The sequence below is a fragment of the Lacerta agilis genome, chromosome 2, assembly GCF_009819535.1.
Source record: "Lacerta agilis isolate rLacAgi1 chromosome 2, rLacAgi1.pri, whole genome shotgun sequence".
NCBI lineage: Eukaryota > Metazoa > Chordata > Lepidosauria > Squamata > Lacertidae > Lacerta > Lacerta agilis.
The window spans coordinates 19,975,295-19,983,946 of record NC_046313.1 but is presented as its reverse complement, the minus strand read 5'-3'; positions in this window follow the sequence as shown (position 1 = coordinate 19,983,946).

The following is an 8,652-nucleotide window of genomic DNA, read 5'->3' as shown; positions in this document are numbered from 1 at the left end:
AGCAGCAGCAGTTCTCCTGTAGTTTCCTTCTGGTGATCTATAGCACAGCTGAGAAGGCTTCCAAAGGAAGAGAGGAAGCAGTGGGATCAGGGCCGGATTTAGGTTTGATGAGGCCCTAAGCTACTGAAGGTAATGGGGCCCTTTAAATGTCCAGCTGTCCTTTGTCAGCAACAAATTGTCACTGTTTTTTGGTGTTGACTATATGCTACATGGTAATTTGCAACCAGTCCATGCAGAATGTAGGCACCCTATATATAGAAATAAGCAAACCAGTGATATTTTAGGGGGCAGGCTAGCAGGCGGGGCACATTACTTTAAGGTTACCAATTTTTTTTCAATGAGTCCGGGGACACTTTTCAACTTCAATGGATTTTGTATGGGGACTGATGTGTAAATCTGGGGACTGTCCCCGGGGACATCTGGTAACCTTACATTACTTACATCAGTGTTTTTCAACCTTTTTTGGGCAAAGGCACACTTGTTTCATGAAAAAAATCACGAGGCACACCACCATTAGAAAATGTTAAAAAATTTAACTCTGTGCCTATATTGACTATATATAAAGTAATTTTTCAATTTTTCCCACGGCACACCAGGCAACATCTCGCGGCACACTAGTGTGCCGCGGAACAGTGGTTGAAAAACACTGACTTACATCATAGGAGCCTACACATCACAAAACACTGTTGCTGTATGTAGGTTTTATTTTATTTGTTTCTTATCTTATACTTTGGAAGTGTACATCCAGTTTTTTCCCCCTTTAAATTTTTTTTTTAGGCCCCCAAGAGAGTGGGGCCCTAAGCTATAGCTTGTTTAGCTTATACGTAAATCCGGCACTGAGTGGGATGTTCATATGATTTCACGGCGCAAGAGCATGTCAGTCTCCTGCATTCGTCGTTCGTAGAAGCTCCCACTCGCTTCTGTGTATCTATTAAAGATGTGCGTCAGTTTGAAAGTCAGGGCCAACTCCAAGTTTCAGGGGGCTCTCAGCAAAGCCTTCTTTGTTTGTGGGCTGGACAGCTTACCTGATGGCAACAGTGGGTGGCTTCAAGCTGCCGTTTGTTGTTTCCCACAATGTCCCAGAACAACACTATGTTGAGCACCCCAGAGCATTGTGGGAAGAGGAAGGGGAGATCACCGTGCAAAACTTTTCGTTTCCTGTAGTTCATGCAAAAGTTGCTGAACATATCTTATAAATATACTAAAATGAATTATAAACAAATCCGTAAATTATGAACATCGCAAAGAGCGCTCCTCATAAAACACGCCCACAGAGGTGTGTCTGGCTTCTTCACTATAAAGTTTTCAGCGAATGCTGAAAACACACCTCTTTATCCTGGCCTTTGACTCCTGAGACGTGTGTTTTCAGGGCCCACCCTATTATTGCGACTGTACTGTTTTAACTGTTTTTCATTCCAAATTTTAAATAGTTGTAACCCGCCCTGTGACTTGCTGGTGAAGGATGGGTAGTGATGATGATCACCACCACCCTTGAATAGACATACTTGCAAGCTGCCACACAGCTCTGTGAAGCAGAGCTTTCAACATGCACATCAAAGGGCTGCTATTTAAATGACCTTTATGTAAGTGCCGGGAAGTCCATTTCTCTCCTCTGCAATTATCTGCAACCTTTACAAGATCAGCTTGGGTGCTGTCTGTACATTTCCTAACACACAGGCACACTCACAACTAATCCCCACCAACTCAGGTAAATATTATGGTCCAAGCCAAAGGCCATAACAAGAAGATGCATGGACACATACACCATTAATCAGGAAAACAATAGGGGGCCCTAGATAGGCAGCTGTAACCTTTCCTTAAAAAAAACGGAAATGTTGGTCTCCTCAGATGCTGTCTAACTTAACTGTAATTTGGTATTACACTCCAGTGAATTTGCTGGGTCAGAAGCAGGAGGAAATTAAAGATCTACCGGGTGATGAGTAAAAATTTGGCAGGGCATCTTTTAATTGCAGCCTGCCTTACTGTTGCTAAACATTGAAGAGATGTCTGACTCCACATACAGATACTGTCCTACTGGTACCAAAAGGTTTGGTGCCTAGTGAATATGTAAAAACTGACAAACTCTCAGGTTTTCCATGATATTTCATAAGTTTATTCCAATATGGTTTGCTTTTATTACCTATGTTTATGTTAAGAAAATACAATATAAGTCCTCTAGCGCAATATGGAAGTCATAATAACTCCTAAACTCAATTTAATTAACTTCTCTTCGGGCTTCCGGCGGCTGACGCCATTATGGGTGGTCGTGGGTTGCTTCGGCTGCGAAGCACCCAGTTCATCCCGGGGGTCAGGAGCCCTGCAGCCGCATAGCGGGGCTCCGGTTGGGGTGCGGGAAGAGCGTCCCGTGCCCTGGGCTCCCCGGCTGTGCCCGTTGTGGCTCCGAACCCTTCCCCCGCGCCCCCTGTAAAGGGGGAGTGGGGGTGAAGGGACTACGGAGCCGGGCTATAGGGGACATGCCCCAACCGGGATGAAAATGCGGCGGCAAAGCCTGTGATGAGCGTCTAAGTTCTACCTGTCATCAAGGAGCTGATAAGAACCCAGAGGCTGTGAGTAATTGATTGACTCTTTGTATTCCTGGAATGCTCTGGGGGAAAGAAGAAAGGCAGCCCGCCTCCCTCCCTTCGAGTGGTGAAAGAGATTAACCCTTTAAGTGACTGCTGCTACAACAATTATAGAAAGTACTTGGAATTTGAAAACTGAGTCTGTTGAGATCTCCCTTCGGGGGTTAATTGGGGAAAAAATATCTCCGTTTGAAGTTTTGGTCTTTATACTCCGGCTTCGGAGAAATGGCGGCGACTTGGTTTGTCGTGGGAAAAATTGAGACAAAGGAAGGAAGAGACAGGAACTGAAATCTGATACTCACCCTCTCTCTCAAAATGCTGGACTTTGTGATCGCACTGGCATCGAGCTCTGATTTAAGGGATGAGGAAATGCTCACTATTTTGCAGATGGAATTGCTTAATCGGAAACTACAGGTCTTGAGTGGAATTATTCATAAAAAGGATGTACTTTCCACAGAGGAGGCTTTTCAAAAGTTCTACACAATGGAATCAAGCCTTGGCAAAGAGCTGGGAGGGGCGCTTGGAGGATGGTCGGAAATGGCTGGGCGAATGGAGGAACCTGAAACAGGAAAATTTACAATATCCAGACCCCGAGGTGGCAGCTCGGGGGCAAGAGACATGGAATTAAGATTTCTACAAGAAGAAGGAGCAAAAGAATCGCCCAGAATGGAGATGTGGAACGCCCTGAGGCTCGATGCTGGGTTTGATGTGGACGCTGCCTGGATCTGTGGACACTCAGAGGAAGACAATGAGGGATTTGGCTGTGGAGAAAGACAGAAAAGGACAATGGACAGAGGGGGAGTGGGTTGAAGCTTCAAATGTATAATCTGAATGGTCTGCCATGGTATCCGAAATCGGAGTGTGAAGTCTGTTAATTATAAGTTTATTTTAAATAAGTAAGGAGATATTGAATTTTAAGTTATAAGCAGCATGATAAAGGATAGAAGAAATAAGTTTAGCTATAAGAATACTTGGTTAAGATTTAGGTTATAATGCAAAGATTAAGACAATGGTGTTTTTTCTTTTTAAGTAAAGTTAAATTTTTTATAGAGAAAAGTTGTTAAGAAAATGGTATATTGATTTAAAACCGAAGGTGTATAGGCGGGGGAAGTCAAACGTCAAGATTCAGAACTAGAAATTTTTTTTTTCTGTAAAGTATATAGATAAGAAGAAGAATCCTGACATTATGTGTATATGTATTTGTTTTGGTATTTGTAGGTGTGGGGTTGGGTTTGTGTTATATTATGAAAATGTCAATAAATTCTGTTAAAAAAAAAAACTTCTCTTCACCCTTCTTAAATTCACTTTCGGCTGCTTCTCCAGTTTCTCAATACTTTTTATTTGAAAAGAAACCAACCTTATGCAATTATTTCCTTGCTGTCTTTGGTTCACAGTCAGTATTAAAAGGATATTGTGTTGTAAAGGGAGGAAATTCTCACAGTTTCTCAGTTTGTATGGTTTTGGGTTTTTTTAAAAGCTGTGTATATATGTCAGAAATGATGTTATTTTCTTTATAATTAAAACAATAACGAATATTTTAAAAAGAATGAGGAAGGCAATATTCAAGAAATGCGTCTATCACCTGAATTTAAAAACTGAGACACTATAAATCTTTGGCTCTCTGTTATCAAGGATTGCTAGTGTAAAAGGCTGCGGGAAGGAGCTGAATTTATAGCGGTTAGTTGCTGCAGCCTTCAGAGCTACTATTAGTTCTCAAGGTTGTGCCAAACAGTCCTCGAGAGAATGCTCCTTCTCTGTGTAGCAGCATTCCTCTCGTCTTGCAAAGCAGGAGAAGGAATTGACTTCCCTATCATGTTCCAATCCAATACCAGTCATTTAGAGTTGAGCAACTGCCAAGCCCTTTAGTTATCGATATACCAGCACATGTAACCTTCCTGTGACTTTGGCAGCTGGCCTGGCACATGGCTGCACATTCATGGCGTCTACAAGTTTGCGCTTCCGTTCGGGGAGACAAATGGTGCAAGAAGGGAGGGGATTGTCAACTCTGTGCCTAGGTAACATGGTCCAATTAATGGATGCTTTGCAGGGCTTCAGTTGAGGCAAGGTTCAAATCCCGGAACTGTTTTTTGATGTTATGGTTTAGTACTGGAGTAGGAACAGAATGTCCCCGAGTCATTTCTTCACCACAGAGAAATCACGGCCTGCCTCCACCCATCTGAGACCTCTTCCGTCTGTGCAGGTTTGAGCCCTGATGATGCCCCTTTTGGAAACAAGCACCCAGTTGCTCTTGAGGTTACTTGATTTTGGTGAAGCGCAACATTACATAAAAGCATCGCTGAAGATACTCTCCTTGCGTAAGATGCCTCTTGGGCAAAAGGTATGTTCTTTGTGTTCCTGTCCCTGGTCTTCAAAAACTCTTGATGCAGAGGAAGCATTGAGAGGGGCGGGATAAACATGATAGAGTTTGCTTGTATTTTTTTTTTTTAAACAGAATTTATTAGCATTTTCGTAATATAACACAAACCCAACCCCGCACCTACAAATACAAAAACAAATACAAATACACATAATGTCAGGATTCTTCTTCTTATTTGTATATCTTACCAAAAAAAAAATTCTACTTCTGAATCTTGACGTTTGACTTCCCCCGCCTTTTCACCTTCGGTTTTAAATCAATATACTATTTCCTTAACAACTTTTCTCTATAAAAAAAACTTAACTTTACTTAAAGATAACACAATTATCTTGATCTTTTTATTATAACCTCAATCTTAACCATATATTCTTATAACTAAACTTATTTCTTCTATCCTTTATCATGCTGCTTTTGACTTAAGGTTCAATATCTCCTTACTTATTTAAAATAAACTTATAATTAACAGACTTCACACTCCGATTTCGGATACCATGACAGACCATTTGGATTATACATTTAATACTTCAACCCACTCCCCCTCTGTCCATTGTCTTTTTCTGTCTTTCACCAGAACCGGATCTCCAATTATCTTCTTCTAAGTGTCCACAGATCCAGGCATTCACAACAACCTAGCATCGAGCTTCAGGGTGTTCATCACTTCCTTTCTGGGCTCCTCCGTACCTTTGTACCATACTTCTTCTTCTTGTAGAAATCTTAATTCCATGTCCCTTGCCCCCGAGCTGCCACCTCGGAGTCTGGATATTATAAATTTTCCCGTTCCAGGGCTGCCACCCCCCAGAAATCGGTTCCTTTTCCCGGAGTTGCCCAGCCATTTCGAACCATCCTTCAAGCACCCCTCCCAGCTCTTTGCCAAGATTTGATTCCATTGTATAAAACTTTTGAAAAGCCTCCTCTGTGGAAAGTGAGTCCTTTTTATTTATAATTCCACTCAAAACTTGCAGTTTCCGATTAAGCAGTTCCAGCTTCAAGACAGTGAGCATTTCCTCATCCTTTAAACCAGAGTTCAATACCAGTGCAAACAAAAAGTCCAGCATTTTAGAAGGGAGGGTGAGTGTCAGATTTCAGTTCCTGTCTCTTCCTTCCTTTGTTTCAATTTTTTCCCACGACAGTCCAAGTCGTCGCCATTTCTCCGAAGCCGGAGTATAAAGACCAAAACTTCAAATGGAGATATTTTTTCCCCAGTTAACCCCCGAAGGGAAATCTCAGCAGTCTCAGTTTTCAAATTCCAGATACTTTCTAACGATTGTTGTAGCAGCAGTCACTTAAACGGTTAATTTCTTTCACCTCCCGAAGGGAGAGAGGCGGGCTGCCTTTCTTCTTTCCCCCAGATCGTTCCAAGAATACAAAGAGTCAATCAAATACTCACAGCCACTGGGTTCTTATCAGCTCATTAAAGACAGGTAGAACTTAGACGCTCATCACAGGCTTTGTCGCCGCATTTACATCCCGGTTGGGGCATGTCCCCTATAGCCCGGCTCCGTCGTCCCTTCACCCCCACTCCCCCTTTACAGGGGGAGCGGGGGAAGGGTTCGGAGCCACAACGGGCACAGCCGGGGAGCCCAGGGTGCGGGACGCTCTTCCCGCACCCCAACCGGAGCCCCGCTTTGCGGTAGCAGGGCTCCTAACCCCCGGGATGGACTGGGTGCTTCGCAGCCGAAGCAGCCCACGACCACCCGCAATGGCGTCGCCGCCGGAAGTCGAGTTTGCTTGTATTTTAACCATGATTAGCTTTACAGAAGCCCCAGAAGCTGGAAACACAAATGTTAATAAGAAAGCACACCTCAGACCTTCCCAGTGGATTAAATTGGATGGAGACCTCTGTGGAATAATTTTCTGCATCTCCACATCTTGTAAACATGAGGTAGATAACAGGATCCAGGTGGATCCAGAACTGGCCACACACTCCATGGCTTATTTAGGCAGGTGGGCGTAGCCACCCATGTGTCAATCATCTTAACATCACATGACATCCTTTGTCCCATGGACAACGTTCTTCCTTTGTGACTGCAGCTTGAACACTGAATTGTACACTGTAGATCTTACTTATAATGATAGCAGATTCTCACCTGGAAGGTGAGGTACCTATACCTTTCTGTTCTCTGAGCCTGAAGCATGAATCGAAATTCTGGTGCTGTGTATCCTCCTACCCCTTCCTGCACCGATCCCCTTGTGCAACATTGCCTACTGGGAAACAATGTGAGATGTGCAGCAGCTGCCTTGAAACATTTCAAGCAGGGCTAAGATGTGCCCCCCCCCCCCAGTCAGAGTTCTCTACACCCTTATGGGCAACCTTCCTGAGGCAGGGTGCCCAAGGCAGAAAATGAGCAGAGCAACAGATATATCACTTACCTCCACACAGTTGGCCACATTATACACTGCATTCTAGCCATGCAAAAAAAGATTTCTGCCCTGTTCTTCTCCATCCTAGCAAGCATCATCACTGTTCCAAGGACCAGTGAAAGGTCTAGTCTGAGGAACAGGGGGAGATGCAGTCTATGGAGAATACTAAGGGCTGGATAGAGAGGCCTGGAGGTTACCTTTGCTTGTTTGGGCCTGAAGTTCCACACCCCTGATTTAAAGGCAAGGGCACCGTTTCTGGGCGATGACCTGGCAACTCCACCTGATTTGCTTGCAGATATGCAGGGATGCAGATGCTGTTCTTAAAAAAAAGAAAATGTTTCTCCTGTGCAGCGTTCCCCTCACATTAAAATCACATGCTACAACTATTACCATTCATGTCCAGTGAATGGTAGGAATACAGGTGAAACTCGAAAAATTAGAATATCGTGGAAAGGTTCGTTTCAGTAATTCAACTTAAAAGGTGAAACTAATATATGAGACAGACTCATGACATGCAAAGTGAGAAATGTCAAGCCTTTATTTGTTATAATTGTGATGATTATGGAGTACACCTGATGAGAACCCCAAATTAACAATTTCAACTTTGGGGTTTTCATCAGCTGTACGCCATAATCATCACAATTATAACAAATAATGGCTTAACATATCTCACTTTGCATGTCATGAGTCTATCTCATATATTAAACTCCAGTAGCTAATGAAAACAATTGCTTACATAAATGGACTTTTCCACAATATTCTAATTTTTCGACTTTCACCTGTATATATGAAAATACGCCCATCCAGAAAGTTCAGGGACTAGACAAGGGCTAGCTGTTTTTCACTTCGGCGTGCCTTACATTTTCTTGATGCTTGGCTACCAGGCTTCCTTAAGCATATACGTCTTCACTCCTTTTCCTTGGCGTGAAATGTGTTGGTTGCTAGGCATGCAAATAATGCTAAGAGGAGTGTAAATATTGCTATAAAAGCTTCGGATGTCACAAAGGCACTGAAGGCTCCCTTGCGTTCAGAGAAAGCAACAATATTCTGCTGTGCAGCCAGGAGGTGGAATACAGGGAAATAATCTCCCAAGCAAAAGGTTTGTTTTATATTTCTTTATTGTCTCTGTTTACTCTTTCACACTGCCACTATTTTCAGATGGAATTCAATAATGTACCAGCAATTTCAGGTTGAACAATTAAAGTGGATTTGGCAGTCTCTTGCAACAAAGCACCTTCCCGAAATTGGACTTTGTGTGATAAGGAAAGTGACAGGAAATTGGGATATGATGTCCCATGGCACCCAGTTTTTGTCTTGTTAACCTATCTGGAA